This window comes from Ranitomeya variabilis, chromosome 5 (assembly GCF_051348905.1).
Source record: "Ranitomeya variabilis isolate aRanVar5 chromosome 5, aRanVar5.hap1, whole genome shotgun sequence".
Taxonomy (NCBI): Eukaryota; Metazoa; Chordata; class Amphibia; order Anura; family Dendrobatidae; genus Ranitomeya; species Ranitomeya variabilis.
Window position 1 is genome coordinate 176666989 of NC_135236.1, and position 19575 is coordinate 176686563.

Sequence of the window (19575 nt, forward strand, 5' to 3'; positions counted from 1 at the left end):
GATATAATTGGCTTGAAATTGAGCCTTTTTTCTATATTTTTTTTAAACTACATCCGAAGCTGAGGAGATGACTGGAGTGACGTCTTTGAAAACAGTTTCACCATGATTGTTCAAGGTTGTCATTATGTGCCAATCACTTAACCCTAGATTATGTTAGGAGCTGCAAACTTCTTAAGGTTTTCTCTGACAGAGAACAATCTCCTGTAAAACCTTATTTATAACAGCACTTCTGATAGAGAGCACAGGATGAAGTCTTGGAGACTCACTTGCATACCACTGTACAGAATTCCTGTCCTCCGAATGTATAACTTGACCTGATTTCCAGGCCCTTTTAGATGGACCCATCCATGTTGTTAACTGCCAACTGGCTATACACAAGCCAATCAAAAAAGGTTTAGACAGATTTTTAAACTGATCAATGAACAGTCAGTGCATACAGAATGATTGTTGATACATTGGTTCTGTGCCCATAATATATGTAACCGGCAGCATATTTTCTGTTTACACTGAGTGTTGTGTGCTGTTGATGATAATGATTTTTCTAAAAATCATCATACCTGACATCGATCGTTTACCGTATTTTTCGGACTACAAGACGCACTTTTTCCCCCCAAAAAAAGGGGGGAAAATAGGGGGTGCGTCTTATAGTCGTAATGCATGCTTACCCGCAGTGGTGTGGTGGCGGCGGCAGAGGTGCAGCGGCAGAGGTGCGGTATGGCGTGCGCAGGGTCCCTTCCACAGGTGAGGTGACAAAGTGGCCCAGAATGCAATGTAAGCAGCAGAGCCGTGTTGATCACCGGTTTATCGGTGGCAGCGGCCATCTTCCTGAGGCCGCGCGTGCGCAGATGGAGTGCTCTGCTTCACGGGGCTTCAGGAAAATGGCCGCGGGAGGCTGCGCGTGCGCAGATGGAGATCGCGGTGGCCATTTTCCTGAAGCCGAGTTCGCAGATTTAGATCTCGGCTTCAGGAAAATGGCCGCCACAATCTCCATCTGCGCACCCGCGGCCATTTTCCTGAAGCCCCGGGAAGAAGAGCACTCCATCTGCGTACGCGCGGTCTCGGGAAGATGGCCTCCGCCACCGATAAACCGGTGATTAACCCGGCTCTGCTGCTCACATTGCATACCGGGCCGCTGCGTCACCTCACCTGTGGAAGGGACCCTGCTCACGCCATACCGCTCATTATCCCCGCACCTCTGCCGTCGCCACACCACTGCTGCAACCCCCCCATGGACACAAGGCCGTGGCTTCGCCTACCTAAGCAGGAAGGGACCCTGCTCAGGTGCATGCCACACCGCATCACCCCACCTCTGCCGACACCATGCCTCCTGTGACCCTGCTCTGCCACCGCCAGCCCTCAGGTAAGATACTGTAAATTCGGACAATAAGACGGGCCCCCATCTTATAAAAAAATCTTTTTTTCTGCAATTTTCACCCCAAATTTGGAGTGCGCCTTATGGTCCGGTGCGTCTTATATTCCGAAAAATACGGTAATTCATTTCTCAGGTGATTGACAGCCTTTAAAAAGACCAATAGTTAAAGTTATTTTTGAATACATTAGGTAATTGATTTACCTTTCTTATGGCCCCTGATGACATCCTTGTCCATGACACTGTTCTCTAGAAGCCATTAGATAAGTCTGTGTGGACCTTATTCTCTCCAACAATACCTCAATGTGATGCTGAGTCACTACTCACTGACAAGCCATGAGACAGGGGAGTCAGGAGGTCTAAGGTCAGATACCAGGAGTGCTCCTAGTACAGAGGGGTGATACAATAGCGTGATAAGTTAACAGTCTGGGGTCAAATAACAGAAGGGTTGGTAGTTCAGAGGTGTGATACAAAAGCGTGGTCAGGTAGCAGTCCAGGGTCAAATGCCAGTAAGGTATGTCAAAAGCTGAAGGGGAAATACAAAAGAGTAGCGACAACAAAATCCTGGGTCATCAGCAAGATCAGAGTCTGACACAGAGCAAGCAAACATACCTATCTAAAGCAAATCTACAACTGACAGAGACTACAAGCAGCTAGCCAGCTAAATACCTTGCAAATGATTAGGGATGGGAGGTGACTGAGGAAACGCTCCCAGACTAAACCAGATTAAGCAGCAGGGCTGACAGTCAAACCGTTGACAACCCAGCACGCCCCAGGATGAGATTGGATAACAGAACTGTCACTTATAAAACTGAAAGTCCAGCACACTCCAGATCCCACAGGGTGGCTGAGCTGTCCCTCACAGCGTTTCTTGGCTATAGTCAATGTAGAAACCATGACACTCCTCTTTAGGATGTTAACGCTAGTACCAGACAGTTTTTGCTGTCCTTCTGTTAGTCTATTGTGTTCTACGCGGCACATTCCCACCATTTATCTGTCGGCCATGCCTTGTGTGGGTCATGCCTGTAATTTTGAACATAGCTGCATAAGTTGAAAAAAGAGGTTCATCAAGTTCAGCTTTTCGCCAACAGTCATACATTCTCTATTACTAGATTATTTATAACCCACAATACCATTTGTTGTGAGAAAAGCATCCAGCCCTTTTATAAATGCTGTTATAGTATCTGCCTTTTGTTGCTGGGCATTCCACAGTCTAACTGCTCTAACTATAAAGAACCCTTTTCTAGTAAGATGCTGGAATCGCCTCTTCTCTACTCGTAATGAATGTCCCCATGCCCTTTGTAAACAACTTGGAAATAATCAATCATGTGCCAGTCTTTTGTGGTAACCACATGTGTATTCATACATGTAAGTGAGATCACCTCTGAAACGTCTGTTTTTCTAAGCTAAACAAGCCCAACATTTCTAATATCTAATTTTAAGAGACCTTCCACCCTGTTTAATAATCCATTTGCCCATCTTTAAATAGACTCTTGCTTTCCAATGTTCTTTTAGATTTTTTTTTCCATGGTGTGGCCTTGCAAGTAATTTATAGTGGTGTAATTATACATTTTGATCAGAGAATTTTAATTCTTTTTTTTTAACTCCCTAAAATCTTGTTTGCTTTTTCAGCTGCTGCCTGACATTGAGTACTGTTTATTAGCTTTTGTAACCAGAATACCCAAATCTTTCTGATTTGTCATCCCTAAAATATTTCCATTTAATCTATCTGCAGCAATAAGATTCCTCTAGCCTAGGTATATTACTTTACATTTATTAACATTACACCTCATCTGCCATGTGTTTGCCCATGCAGACATCTTATCCAGATTGTTTTGTAGCAATATATTGTCAAACTCAGTTTTCATTATTTTACAAAGTTTTGTGTCAACAGCAAAAACTGACATTTTACTCTCAATGCCATCCACAAGGTCATTAATAGATTAAAAAGAATTGGCCCTCACACAGGTCCTTGTGGTCCACACTGCTGACTTTAGCCCATTTATAAAATGTCCCTTTTAAAAGACTTTTTCTTTCCTGTCCCTTAATTAGCTTTTTACCCATCTGCACATAGTTCTCCCTAGTCCCTGCTTTGTAGCTTCAGTATAAGGCTGTTATGTGGTGCAGTATCAAATGTTTTTGCAAAGTCCAGATAAATCGCATCAGCTGCATTACCAACATCCAGATTAGCACTAATTTCGAAATAGAAACCCAGCATGTTGGTTAGACACGATTTCTCTTTATGCTGGTTGTCAGTTGTTATTCTCTCTGCCTTAACATTTTAGAAGGCGTTATAACAGACGACCTTCAAAAATACAACACTGATGTCAAACTTTCCAGACAATAGTTGCTTGAATCCACCTTCTTACCCCTCTTTACATTGGTACCACGTCAGCCATCCTCCAATGTTGTGGCACAGACCCTGTGAAGAGAGTCTTAGGCCATGTTCACACGTTGCGTTTTTTGCTGCGGATCCGCAGCGTTTTGGACGCTGCGGATCCGCAGCAGTTTTCCATGAGTTTACATTTCAATGTAAACCTATGGAAAACCAAAAACGCAGTGCACATGCTGCGGAAAAAAACGCGCGGAAACGCTGCGGTTTTCATTCCGCAGCATGTCAATTCTTTGTGCAGAATCCGCAGCGGTTTGACACCTGCTCCATGTTAAAATTCCGCAGGTGTCTAAAACCGCAGTGGAAAACGCACAAAAAAACGCGATAAATCCGCAGTACTTTTTGCACTGCGGATTTCATCAAATACGCTGCGGAAAAATCCGCAGCAAAAAACGCAACGTGTGAACATGGCCTAAGAAGATGAGATACAGTAGTCTGTCAATTACTGAGCTCAACTCCCTCAATATCCGTGAGTGAATGCCATCTGTCCTGGAGGCTTTGTCAATATTTTATTTTCTCCGACTCAGCTGTACTTCTCTTTGTCTTAAGTTATTGATATTTGGATGATAAACGTTGCGGAATATTACCTGGCACAGGCACTTCATTGGTGAACACAGATGAAAAGCGCATGTTTAATATCTCAACGTTTTCTGTGTCCTCTAAAATTATATCCCTATGGTCATCATTTAGGGGTCCAATAACACTAGATTTTTTATTTTTGGCATTAAAATGTCTATAAAATATTTTTAGATCTATTTTAATGTCATTTGCGATTTGTATCTCTGTGGCTAACTTTGCTAGTTTAATTTAATTTTTACATTTCCTGTTGTTATATTCCTCGGAAGTTATTTCTGTTCCTTTAACCCCTTAATCCCGTTTGACGTACTATCCCGTCAAGGTGACCTGGGACTTAATTCCTGGTGACGGGATAGTACGTCATACGCGATCGGCCGCACTCACGGGGGGAGCGCGGCCGATCGCGGCCGGGTGTCAGCTGCCTATCGCAGCTGACATCCGGCACTATGTGCCAGTAGCGGTCACGGACCGCCCCCGGCACATTAACCCCCGGCACACCGCGATCAAACATGATCGCGATGTGCCGGCGGTGCAGGGAAGCATCGCGCAGGGAGGGGGCTCCCTGCGGGCTTCCCTGAGCCCCCCGCAGCAACGCGATGTGATCGCGTTGCTGCGAGGGTCTTACCTCCCTCCCTGCAGGCCCCAGACCCGGATCCAAGATGGCCGCGGATCCGGGTCCTGCAGGGAGGGAGGTGGCTTCACAGAAGCCTGCTCAGAGCAGGCACTGTGAAGCAGCCTGCACTTCTCGCAGATCGGTGATCTGTCAGAGTGCTATGCAAACTGACAGATCACCGATCTGTATTGTCCCCCCCTGGGGCAAAGTAAAAAAGTAAAAAAAAAAAATTCCAAATGTGTAAAAAAAAATAAAAAAAAAATATTCCAAAATAATGAAAAAAAAATATATATATTATTCCCATAAATACATTTCTTTATCTAAATAAAATAAAAAAAACAATAAAAGTACACATATTTAGTATTGCCGCGTCCGTAACGACCCGACCTATAAAACTGGCCCACTAGTTAAGCCCTTCAGTAAACACCGTAAGAAAAAAAAAAAAAAACGAAGCAAAAAACAACGCTTTATTACCATACCGCCGAACAAAAAAGTGGAACAACACGCGATCAAAAAGACAGATATAAATAACCATGGTACCGCTGCAAACGTCATCTTGTCCCGCAAAAAACAAGCTGCCACACAGCATCATCAGCAAAAAAATAAAAAAGTTATAGTCCTGAGAATAAAGCGATACCAAAATAATAATTTTTTCTATAAAATAGTTTTTATCATATAAAAGCGCCAAAACATAAAAAAATGATATAAATGAGATATCGCTGTAATCGTACTGACCCGACGAATAAAACTGCTTTATCAATTTTACCAAACGTGGAACGGTATAAACGCCTCCCCCAAAAGAAATTCATGAATAGCTGGTTTTTGATCACTCTGCCTCACAAAAATCGGAATAAAAAGCGATCAAAAAATGTCACGTGTCTGAAAATGTTACCAACAAAAACGTCAACTCGTCCCGCAAAAAACAAGACCTCATGTGACTCTGTGTACTTAAATATGGAAAAATTATAGCTCTCAAAATGTGGTAACGCAAAAAATATTTTTTGCAATAAAAAGCGTCTTTCAGTGTGTGACGGCTGCCAATCATAAAAATCCGCTAAAAAACCCTCTATAAAAGTAAATCAAACCCCCCTTCATCACCCCCTTAGTTAGGGAAAAATAAAAAAATTAAAAAAAATGTATTTATTTCCATTTTCCCATTAGGGTTAGGGTTGGGGCTAGGGTTGGGGCTACAGTTAGGGTTGGGGCTAGGGTTAGGGTTAGGGTTTGGATTACATTTACGGTTGGGAATAGGGTTGGGTGTGTCTGGGTTAGGGGTGTGGTTAGGGTTACTGTTGGGATTAGAGTAAGGGGTGTGTTTGGATTAGGGTATCAGTTATAATTGGGGGGTTTCCACTGTTTAGGCACATCAGGGGCTCTCCAAACGGGACATGGCATCCGATCTCAATTCCAGCCAATTCTGCGTTGAAAAAGGAAAACAGTGCTCCTTCCCTTCAGAGCTCTCCCGTGTGCCCAAACAGGGGTTTACCCCAACATATGGGGTATCGGCGTACTCAGGACAAACTGGACAACAACTTTTGGGGTCCAATTTCTCCTGCTACCCTTGTGAAAATACAAAACTGGGGGCTAAAAAATCATTTTTGTGAAAAAAAAAAGAATTTTTATTTTCACGGCTCTGCGTTATAAACTGTAGTGAAACACTTGGGGGTTCAAAGTTCTCACAACACATCTAGATAAGTTCCTTGGGGGGTCTAGTTTCCAATATGGGGTCACTTGTGGGGGGTTTGTACTGTTTGGGTACATCAGGGGCTCTGCAAATGCAACGTGACGCCTGCAGACCAATCCATTTAAGTCTGCATTCCAAATGGCGCTCCTTCCCTTCCGAGCTCTGTCATGCGCCCAAACAGTGGTTCCCCCCCACATATTGGGTATCAGCGTACTCAGGACAAATTGGACAACAACTTTTGGGGTCCAATTTCTCCTGCTACCCTTGTGAAAATACAAAACTGGGGGCTAAAAAATCATTTTTGTGAAAAAAAAAAGAATTTTTATTTTCACGGCTCTGCGTTATAAACTGTAGTGAAACACTTGGGGGTTCAAAGTTCTCACAACACATCTAGATAAGTTCCTTGGGGGGTCTAGTTTCCAATATGGGGTCACTTGTGGGGGGTTTGTACTGTTTGGGTACATCAGGGGCTCTGCAAATGCAACGTGACGCCTGCAGACCAATCCATTTAAGTCTGCATTCCAAATGGCGCTCCTTCCCTTCCGAGCTCTGTCATGCGCCCAAACAGTGGTTCCCCCCCACATATTGGGTATCAGTGTACCCAGGACAAATTGGACAACAACTTTTGGGGTCCAATTTATCCTGATACCCTTGTGAAAATACAAAACTGGGGGCTAAAAAATCATTTTTGTGAAAAAAAAAAAAGAATTTTTATTTTCACGGCTCTGCGTTATGAACTGTAGTGAAACACTTGGGGCTTCAAAGTTCTCACAACACATCTAGATAAGTTCCTTGGGGGGTCTAGTTTCCAATATGGGGTCACTTATGGGGGGTTTGTACTGTTTGGGTACATCAGGGGCTCTGCAAATGCAACGTGACGCCTGCAGACCAATCCATTTAAGTCTGCATTCCAAATGGCGCTCCTTCCCTTCCGAGCTCTGTCATGCGCCCAAACAGTGGTTTCCCCCCACATATTGGGTATCAGCGTACTCAGGATAAATTGGACAACAACTTTTGGGGTCCAATTTATCCTGATACCCTTGTGAAAATACAAAACTGGGGGCTAAAAAATCATTTTTGTGAAAAAAAAAAGAATTTTTATTTTCACGGCTCTGCATTATAAACTGTAGTGAAACACTTGGGGGTTCAAAGCTCTAAAAACACATCTAGATAAGTTCCTTATGGCGTCTACTTTCCAAAATGGTGTCACTTGTGGGGGATTTTAATGTTTAGGCACATCAGGGGCTCTCCAAACGCAACATGGCATCCCATCTTAATTCCAGTCAATTTTGCATTGAAAAGTAAAATAGCGCTCCTTCCCTTCCGAGCTCTGCTATGCGCCCAAACAGTGGTTTACCCCCACATATGGGGCATCGTCGTACTCAGGAAAAATTGCACAACAACTTTTGTGGTCTAATTTCTAATCTTACCCTTGGGGAAATAAAAAAATGGGGGCGAAAAGATCATTTTTGTGAAAAAATATGATTTTTTTATTTTTACGGCTCTGCATTATAAACTTCTGTGAAGCCCTTGTTGGGTCAAAGTGCTCAACACACATCTAGATAAGTTCCTTAGGGGGTCTACTTTCCAAAATGGTGTCACTTGTGGGGGGTTTCAATGTTTAGGCACATCAGGGGCTCTCCAAACGCAACATGGCGTCCCATCTCAATTCCAGTCAATTTTGCATTGAAAAGTCAAATGGCGCTCCTTCCCTTCCGAGCTCTGCCCTGCGCCCAAACAATGGTTTACACCCACATATGGGGTATCAGCGTACTCAGGACAAATTGCACAACAATTTTTGGGGTCCAATTTCTTCTCCTACCCTTGGGAAAATAAAAAATTGGGGGCGAAAAGATCATTTTTGTGAAAAAATATGATTTGTTATTTTTACGGCTCCGCATTATAAACTTCTGTGAAGCACTTGTTGGGTCAAAGTGCTCACCACACATCTAGATAAGTTCCTTAGGGGGTCTACTTTCCAAAATGGTGTCACTTGTGGGGGGTTTCAATGTTTAGGCACATTAGGGGCTCTCCAAATGCAACATGCGTCCCATCTCAATTCCAGTCAATTTTGCATTGAAAAGTCAAATGGCGCTCCTTTCCTTCCGAGCTCTGCCATGTGCCCAAACAGTGGGTTACCCCCACATATGGGGTATCAGCGTACTCAGGACAAATTGTACAACAACTTTTGGGGTCTATTTTCTCCTGTTACCCTTGGTAAAATAAAACAAATTGGATCTGAAATAAATTTTGTGTGAAAAAAAGTTAAATGTTCATTTTTATTTAAACATTCCAAAAATTCCTGTGAAACACCTGAAGGGTTAATAAACTTCTTCAGAGTGGTTTTGAGTACCTTGAGTGGTGCAGTTTTTAGAATGGTGTCACACTTGGGTATTTTCTATCATATAGACACCTCAAAGTGACTTCAAATGAGATGTGGTCCCTAAAAAAAAATGGTGTTGTAAAAATGAGAAATTGCTGGTCAACTTTTAACCCTTATAACTCCGTCACAAAAAAAAATTTTGGTTCCAAAATTGTGCTGATGTAAAGTAGACATGTGGGAAATGTTACTTATTAAGTATTTTGCATGACATATGTCTGTGATTTAAGGGCATAATAATTCAAAGTTGGAAAATTGCGAAATTTTCAAAATTTTCGCCAAATATTCGTTTTTTTCACAAATAAACGCAAGTTATATCGAATAAATTTTACCACTAACATGAAGTACAATATGTCATGAGAAAACAATGTCAGAATCGCCAAGATCCGTTGAAGCGTTCCAGAGTTATAACCTCATAAAGGGACAGTGGTCAGAATTGTAAAAATTGGCCCGGTCATTAACGTGCAAACCACCCTCGGGGCTTAAGGGGTTAACCTTCAAATTCTTAAATAAATAAATAAATAAATATATATATATTTATATATAGTACCTATTCACATAATTCTTTTATTGTAAGTGGATAGATATACAAGGCCTGGTTAAATGACCCCAATGGACAAGATGGACGTTTTCTTTAGGAGAGTTATCAAAGATCAGGTATATTTAACCCCCTTGTGACCTTTGATGTACTGATACATCATGGTTGGGTAGGGGTTCCTGAACTTTAACGTATGGTACGTCATGGCGATCATGCGTGGTACAAGAGCTGTGTCTGCGCGATTGCTGCCCGGAGCTCAGCTTATGTGATAGCCGAGCTCTGTCTGTCTCTGCTCTCACAACTCCCAGCTGTTAAACCCCCTAAATGCCGCATTCGATATTGGTCACAGCATTTGGAAGGCTAGGAGAGGGGACTTCCTCTCCTTTCCAATCGGTGCTCCTGTGACGTCATTGTGAGGGCTCAATCGTTGTCATGACAACCCAGGCCTGTCAGTGATGGTGGCCTGCTTAGACAATGCCAGGAGCATGGACTAAGAGGTTTCTGTTAGTGTAATACTGATAGGTATAATGCATTGGAAAGCATTATATCAGCGATCAGGCTAATAAAAGTTAAAGTACCATAGAGGGACTAAGTAAAAAGATGAAAAAAGTAAAAATATGTGTAAAAAAAAATCACAAAAAAAGAATGAAAATAATATACCAATAAATAGGCATAATTATGTAAAAACAAAAATAAAGCAAAAAAAATGCACATATTTGGTATTGCTGCTCACGGATCGACTTATAAAACTGTCACACTAGTTAACCCCTTCAATGAAGATTGTAAAAAAAATTAAAAACTTGGCAAAAAAATATGCGTTTTTATCTTACTGGCAAAGAGCGGAATAAAATGCGATCAAAAAGTCAAATGGAAATAAAAATGGTATCGCTGAAAATATCATCTTGTGCCACAAAAAAAAGGTCTCCATACAGCTCCATCAGCGGAGAAATTAAAAAGCTATAGCTCTCAGAATATAGCAATGCAAAAACTATTTTTTTTATACAAAATAGTTTTTATTGTGTAGAAGCAGCAAAGCATAGAGATTATATAAATATAGTATTGCTGTAATCATACTGACCAAAAGAATAAAGCTGCCTTACCAGTTTTACCATATGGTGAACGGCATAAGCAATATTTTAGCTGGTAAAAAAATGGTAATTTTCCAATGACTCAGCCCAATGTTATACAATTCTGTGAATCATCTGAATTTACCTCTAGATGAATTCCTCAAGAAGTTTAGTTTCTAAAATGAGCTCATTTGTGGGGGGTTCTGGAGTTTTGGCATATCAGGAGCTCATCAAATGTGACATGGCATCCGCAGTTTATTCAAGCCAAAACTGTGTTCCAGAATTCCATTAGTGCTCCATCCCTTCCAAGCCTTGCCATGCATCCAAACAGTAGTTTGCCACCACATGGAGGGTATCAGCGTACTTAGGAGAAATTGCACAACAAATTGCACTGTCCATTTTCTCTTGCTAATCTTGTGGAAATGAAACATTTGGGGCTAAAGCAACATTTCTGTGGGAAAAAGTAAAGTTTTCCTTCTGCATTGCTTTAACTCCTATGAAGCCCCTAAAGAGTTAATAAACTTATTGAATGTGGTTTTGAGCACTTTGAGGGGTGTAGTTTTCAAAATGGTGTCACTTTTGAGTATTATCTCTCACATAGGCCCCTCAAAGTCACTTTAAATGGGTCCCAAAAAAAGTAGTTTTGTAAATTTGGTTGTAGAAATGAAAAATTGCTGATAAACTTTTAACCCTTCTAATTTCCTATAAAAAATGTTTAAAAAATGATGCTGATATGAAGTAGACATGTGGTAAATGTTATTTATTGTCTATTTTATGTGATATAACTCTGGTTTAAGGGCATAAAAAATTGAAAGTTTGAAAATTGCTAATTTTTCAAATTCTTTGGTCCATTTTCAATATCTTCATAAATAAAAGCAAATCTTGTTGACAAAAATGTATCACTGGCATGAAGTACAACGTGTCACGAAAAAAGTCTCACAATTACTGGGATATGTTGAAGTGTTCCAAGAGTTATTATGACATAAAATGACACTGGTCAGAATTGAAAAACATTGGTCTGGTCAGGAAGGTGAAAACAGGCTGGGGGTGAAGGGGTTAAAAATTACTTGTTGTTTTATGTGGTATTAAAGGGAACCTGTCATGTCCCCAAAAGCTATTTAACTGCAGATATGCGAACGCAGTGAATATTCATTTCTCTTTAGCAGCAGGCATGAGGAGGCCATGCATACCAGGACAGGGATGTAGGGGCCATGCAGACCAGGATAGGGATGAGGAGCCATGCAGACCAGGGTAGGGATGAGGGGGACATGCATACTAGGATAGGGATGAGGAGCCATGCATACCAGGATACGGATGAGGAACCATGCATACAAGGATAAGGATGAGGAGCCATGCATACCAGGATAGGATTGAGGGGACCATGCATGCCAGGATAGGGATGAAGAGCCATGTATACCAGGATAGGGATGTTAGGGCCATGCATACCAGAATAGGATTGAGGGGGCCGTGCATAACAGGATAGGGATGAGGAGCCATGCAGACCAGGATAGGGATGAGGCCATGCATACTAGTATAGGGATGAGGAGGCCATGCATACTAGGATGGGGATGAGGAGCCATGCAGACCAGGATAGGGATGAGGAAGCCATGCATACTAGGATAGGGATGAGGAGGCCATGCATACTAGGATAGGGATGAGGAGCCATGCATACCAGGATATGGATGAGGAAAAATGCATACCAGGATAGGATTGAGGTGACCATGCATGCCAGGATAGGGATGAAGAGCCATGCATACAAGGATAGGGATGAGGAGCCATGTATACCAGGATAGGAGTGAGGGGGCCATGCATACGAGGATAGGGATGAAGAGCCATAAATACCAGGATAGAGGTGAAAGGGTTATCCAGACAAGGTTGGGGATGAGGAGGCCGTGCATACCAGTATGGGGATGAGGAGCCATGCATACCAGGATAGGGACGAGGAGACATGCAAACAAGGATGGGTTTGAGGAACCATGTATACCAGGATTGGGTTGAGGGGACAATGCATACCAGGCTTATGCTCGAGTCAATAAGTTTTCACAGTTTTTTGTGGCAAAATTAGGTGCCTTGGCTTATACTCGGGTCAGGTTATACTCAAGTATATACGGTATGTATGTATGTGTGTATGTTGCAAAAAGGTAAATTCATGTCTAAGAAAACATTTCAAATCATTATAATTATTTAGACACTTAGGAGCCAAAGTTTGGGACTGGTAAATCCCCAAAGTTTCCCTTTTGTTTACATTTCTGCTAATAGCTCCACCCTTCCAAGGGGCCTTCTCTACCCCAAACTCACATTTCTTAGAGGTTGCTATTGTGTGCTGCTTTAAAATGTAACGATAGACTGTGGGTATTCAGACCTATCCTAATATTATGACCTTGTTCTCTTAAGCTGAAATTAAATCTCTAATTGTAATTTTCCTTTATCCATCTAATGGCATAAAAGACCTTCTACTGAGGGAAGTTTTCTTAGCACCATCTTCTCTATAGACCATATAACTGCCACAATTGAAAAATAACTATTCATGAACCCCTTTTGTGGTGTATTCCACAAGTGATTTTTAGTGATTAGAAAATGACACTCAGTTTAACTGAGAGATAAGATCCTATAATCGGGTCATTTAATACATTATACCCATGTTTTGGGTTTTTTTACACTTAAAGAAGCACTCTTCCCATCAAAGTTTTTACTCTCTTAATATATTTCATTCATAATATTATATAGCACTGTGTACTTACAATTGCTTATTTTGCCTTTCTACCCAGTTAATTCTTCTCTTTGTTCTGTGTAGAAACAGGAAGTTTCTTGTCCCTGTGTTTATCATTCCTCTCTTCAACTCCTGATCCAGCTGCTCCCTTCTCCCCCCTGCCAGTGACTCTTGCAGTGATTTATGACTGATACAGAGAAAATTTACTTCCTGTTGCTACATAGAGCGTAGAAGGATTTAGCTAGTCAGCATTTAATCGCGTGATGTCATAGACCTAATGAAAACGAGAAGAATTAGCTGGGTATAAAGGCAACATGACCAATTCTAAGTACACAGTGCTATATAATATGATGACTGCAATATATTAAGATTATAAAAATGTTGATAGGAGGAGGAGTGCTTCTTTAATTCTTGAGAGAAATTAGCTCTAAAACACAGTTTCAGTTGTTTTATCTTATCTGCCCAATAAAACTTCATTGTGAATTGATATAAAGTAAAATTCAAAAACAGTTCCAGATTTAATGTTTCTACTCCTGCCTACTAAAAAAAAAACTGTGATAAAAAAAAAGTAATAGGTACCAGTAAAAACAACAGATGGTCTTTCAAAAACAAAAAATAAACCCTCATACAACTCTATGTAAAAATATAAAAGTTATGGGTGGTAGAATATGGTGACCCTCCCCCCATATATATATATACAGTCATGGCCAAAAGTATTCACACCCCTGCAATTCTGTCAAATAATACTCAGTTTCTTCCTGAAAATGATTGCAAACACAAATTCTTTGGTATTATTATCTTCATCTAATTTGTCTTAACTGAAAAAAACACAAAAGAGAATGAAGCAAAAAGCAAAACATTGATCATTTCACACAAAACTCCAAAAATGGGCCAGACAAAAGTATTGGCACCCTCAGCCTAATACTTGGTTGCACAACCTTTAGCCAAAATAACTGCGACCAACCGCTTCCGGTAACCATCAATGAGTTTCTTACAATGCTCTGCTGGTATTTTAGACCATTCTTCTTTGGCAAAGTGCTCCAGGTCCCTGATATTTGAAGGGTGCCTTCTCCAAACTGCCATTTTTAGATCTCTCCACAGGTGTTCTATGGGATTCAAGTCTGGACTCATTGCTGGCTACCTTAGAAGTCTCCAGTGCTTTCTCTCAAACCATTTTCTAGTGCTTTTTGAAGTGTGTTTTGGGTCATTGTACAGCTGGAAGACCCATGACCTCTGATGGAGACCCAGCTTTCTCACACTGGGCCCTATATTATGCTGCAAAATTTGTTGGTAGTCTTCAGACTTCATAATGCCATGCACACGGTCAAGCAGTCCAGTGCCAGAGGCAGCAAAGCAAACCCAAAACATGAGGGAACGTCCGCCATGTTTGACTATAGGGTCCGTGTTCTATTCTTTGAATGCCTCTTTTTTTCTCCTGTAAACTCTATGTTGATGCCTTTGCCCAAAAAGCTCTACTTTTGTCTCATCTGACCAGAGAACATTCTTCCAAAACGTTTTAGGCTTTTTCAGGTAAGTTTTGGCAAACTCCAGCCTGTCTTTTTTATGTCTCGGGGTAAGAAGTGGGGTCTTCCTGGGTCTCCTACCATACAGTCCCTTTTCATTCAGACGCCGACGGATAGTAAGGGTTGACACTGTTGTACCCTCGGACTGCAGGGCAGCTTGAACTTGTTTGGATGTTAGTCGAGGTTCTTTATCCAACATCCGCACAATCTTGCGTTGAAATCCCTTGTCAATTTTTCTTTTCTGTCCACATCTAGGGAGGTTGGCCACAGTGCCATGGGCTTGAAACTTCTTGATGACACTGCACACGATAGACACAGGAACATTCAGGTCTTTGGAGATGGACTTGTAGCCTTGAGATTGCTCATGCTTCCACACAATTTGGTTTCTCAAGTCCTCAGACAGTTCTTTGGTCTTCTTTCTTTTCTCCATGCTCAATGTGGTACACACAAGGACACAGGATAGAGGTTGAGTCAACTTTAATCCATGTCAACTGGCTGCAAGTGTGATTTAGTTATTGCCAACACCTGTTAGGTGCCACAGGTAAGTTACAGGTGCTTTCAATTACACAAATTAGAGAAGCATCACATGATTTTTCGAACAGTGCCAATACTTTTGTCCACCCCCTTTTTTATGTTTGGTTGGAATTATATCCACTTTGGCTTTAGAACAATTTTTTTTTGTGTTTTTTCATTTAAGACAAATTAAATGAAGATAATAATACCAAAGAATTTGTGTTTGCAGTCATTTTCAGGAAGAAACTCAGTATTATCTGACAGAATTGCAGGGGTGTGAATACTTTTGGCCATGACTGTATGTTTGTTAAAGTAATTTCGTGTACAAAAGTAGCAAAACAAAATCACCTATATAAATTTAGTTTTGCTGTGACTGTATCGAACGGCAGGAAAAAATATAATGTTATTTATACTGAATGTTGATTGGTGTTTTAAAAAAAAACAAAAATAGAATTCCTGTTTTTTTTGTTTTTGGCTCAAAGAGTTAATAAAAGGTGACCAGAAAGTCACATTCCCCACAAAATGGCACTATTGAAAACTACAGCTCGTCTTGCAAACAGTAAGCCCTCATACAGCTCCACTGACAGTAAATTGAGAAACTTGTGGCTCTTAGAATATGCAACCAAAAACAAAGGATTTTTTTTTCGAAGAGTATGTTATTTGAACAAAAGTAATGAAGAATAATTAAAACAATATAAATTTGGTATTGCCATAGTTAACACTTTATTTATGCATAATTGCAAATAGGGGACCAGCATAGAGAGCCATTAAAAGCAACTCTGACTGATGTGTATCTAAAAAAGTGAATAAATCACTCATTGTGCAGTGAATGACCAAATATGCCCTTTGTAGGCAATGGCTGCTGTTTCAAATACTGCTGACCAACAGTAATTTAGTCCAAGAAAAGTAAAGTTGATCGGCACATCCAAAAAATAGATAAAATCTTCAAATTTTATTCAACAAGTATGAATCAATTAAAATACACATGAAAAAACACTCTGAATGTAACCGTTCTCTATGACTAAGGGCGCGCACAGCACCAGAAATGCGTCAGACTGTTTTTTCCATCACCAGCATGTGGATTTTAATTGTTTGAAACTTGTGGAATAAAATTTTAAGATTTTCTTGGATTGATTTGTATCAGTATTGCATATCACTCAGCTAGATAAAAAAAAAAACTTGCAAGCACTCTGCAGCAGCAAAATAGTAGAAAATGTCAATGAACACTATTTAAAATGTTGCATTGTTTTGCATTTTGGAAGCAAATGAATAATAATAATTAAAATATGACTGAAGCAGTGCCATAACTATAAACTTCGGGGCCCCGGGGCAAAACTTCATAGTGGGGCCCCTCAACATTTCAATCACTAGAGGTTGTGCGGAACGTGGTGAAGCCTGCAACGCATTGTTGTATACAACACACAGGCTTCACCACGTTCTGCAAGACCTTTAATAGATTTTGTTTATGATGCAAGTTTTAGAAGTTAAATATTCAGTGAATATGTTTGGAAAATTAAAAAAATATATTCTTTTACCATCAGTTTGGGGCCCCTTTGGTGGCACTGCCCCGGTTGTAGTTACGGCCCTGGACTGAAGGTCTACAGAGCCTTTAAGGACAATCCTTTTGGGAAAAAAAAGTATTGTGGTCTATAATCCCACTGTGAGATTTCTTCCTTATATGGTATAATGAAGAGGAAAAAGTAATTACTCTTATTGTTAACTGTGTTTTCTGGATCATCTAGTCCCCTCAATATATTTTTTAAATATATATTGAAAATAGGAAAAAGTTCAAAACTGGAACATTTTTATTACAAACACAGTTCTTAGGTGTTGGTGGTAATTTGCCAAACTTGTCATCTTGCTGTATCATCCTTCAGTTCTTCTTACCAAATACTCAGTTGTGCAAAGTTTCATCCAAGATTTGATCTTGCCAGGTTTCCTTTCTAGCCAAAGGGGCAGTCTCTGAGTTGGCTTCATGTTTTCCGAAAATACAAATAGTCACTTAGCTAATTTATACATGCTATGCCCCTTTTGAGGATTGGCTCATAGGGTCTAACAATGACTGGCCATAAACAAAAATCTCACAGAACAAGTTTAGAAAAAGTGTGTTCAACATGTCCTCAGTGAATTAAGGACACACACTTTATCTTGGAATAGTGAGCCTTTAGGGGTCTGCTGAACCCAGATTTAAAACTATGCTTCACCTCCTGTCTGTGGAAGGAATATCTTTTTAGTTGTGCTTTTAATTTCTTGTATTTGAAGTCTTGGGTATCTCCCTTGCTACTCCTAAAGATAGATTATGTATTTGAATGCTCTAGATACCATAAAGTGCACGTAAAATAATAAAAAATAAACAGGGACTTCCTAAAAAATATTAAAAAGAACCTATCAGCAAGATTTTGCTATGTAAACTACAAACAGCGCAATATTAGTGCCGTAATACTGATAAAAATGATACACGCAGTGAAGAAATCAGTTTTGTGGTTCTTGTGTAATGAGTGTTTAAAGAAGTTGTCCACTACCTGGACAACTTCTCATACCTCTTGCTTGGCCCGGATAAAATATTAAAGCCCCCACTCACCTCTTGTGCCGGTGCTGTTCCCGCAGTGTCCGCACTCGTTCTCCCCGGGTCTCTCGTGCAGTGTTGTGACACGTGATGCCGGCGCCCAATCAGCACTGGAGTCACTGTCCCCATCTTTGGACAAATCAGACATGAAGAGGAAGTCTGGTATCAGCTACCGCCTGGACTTCCTCTTCAGCCAGCGCTGATTGGGCACCAGCATCACGTGTCGCAACACCGCATGAGTGCCTCCCGGGGGGATCAACTGCCAACACGACGGGAACGGCGCCGGCACGCGAGTTGAGTATAGACTTTACTATTTTATCGTGGCCAAACATTTTGATCAAGAAGGGGATGTCCTAGTACATAAACGTCCTCAGTATGTTATGTTTTATTTTATATGGTTTTGAAAACCATCCGTTTTCTTCTAAGAACATAAAGGTTTATGCATGTATTTACTAGTGATGAGCGAGTGTACTCGTTGCTCGGGTGACCTCCGAGTATTTATGACTGCTCGGAGATTTGGTTTTCATCACCTCAGCTGAATGATTTACAGCTACTAGCCTGCTTGATTACATGTGGGGATTCCCTAGCAACCAGGCAACCCCCACATGTACTCAGCCTGGGTAGTAGCTGTAAATCATTCAGCTGAGGTGATGAAAACTAAATCTCCGCACAGTCATAAATACTCGGAGGTCACCAGAGCGTGCTCGGGAAAACCCGAGCAACGAGTACACTCGTTCATCACTAGTATCTACATATGGTACCTCTGTAAACATTTCATAATGAAAAGATTTTTAGGTGTATGTGTTATCATAATGAGTTTATTTTGTTAAAAAATAAAATTACATTCCTTTGGGTTTAGTAAAATGTTAAGATGATATGAAGGAATTCTGTTTGGGGCTATTCTATAGTTAAATATATGCATACATATTCAAGATCTAAAATAGGGACATATTTTGACTGGATTCACCCCCTCCCAAGCCAACCCCCTTTCCACTCCCAAGAAATGTAACCGTTAAATAGTTTAATGAACAATGTCCAATCCCATTGTGTTATTCAGGCTGGATACAGAACATATGAAATAAAATGTGTTTCTATTTTGTCTCCACGCCCTTTCTTTTCACCCTTTCTCTAGTCTCTTGTAATTTTTTCCTTTATGTTTGAGTTTGGGCCATCGAGTTTCCATATTTTTCTACAGCCTGGTGCTTTACAAATAAACAATATTAATGGTCTCCCGGGGCTGAATGAGCTTCTGCAATGCTTAAATGTTGCATTTCACTGCTCATTTTTCCCAAGAGGCTAGGCACAGCTTATTATATCCGTGAGCATACATTTGTCATATTAATAAATTGACTATGAATACCAAATGTTTAGACATAGCGTACATAAACCATATTTAAGTTATAACAAGCTTTTGTATAACCATCTCCTTTGGATGCTATTGTTCTGTTTTTTCTACTTCAAATACACATTATTTCCCACTAATTTCTTTTCACCTTGAGTTCCTAATAGAATGTGAGCAGCATTGTTGATGTTAATGAACATATTTTCAAAGAGCCTTTTTTGGCAAACTAAATGTAAATAAATTGTATTTGCACATTTATAAACTACATTACTGGCTGCTATTAAATTGCTTTTAACAGTTTG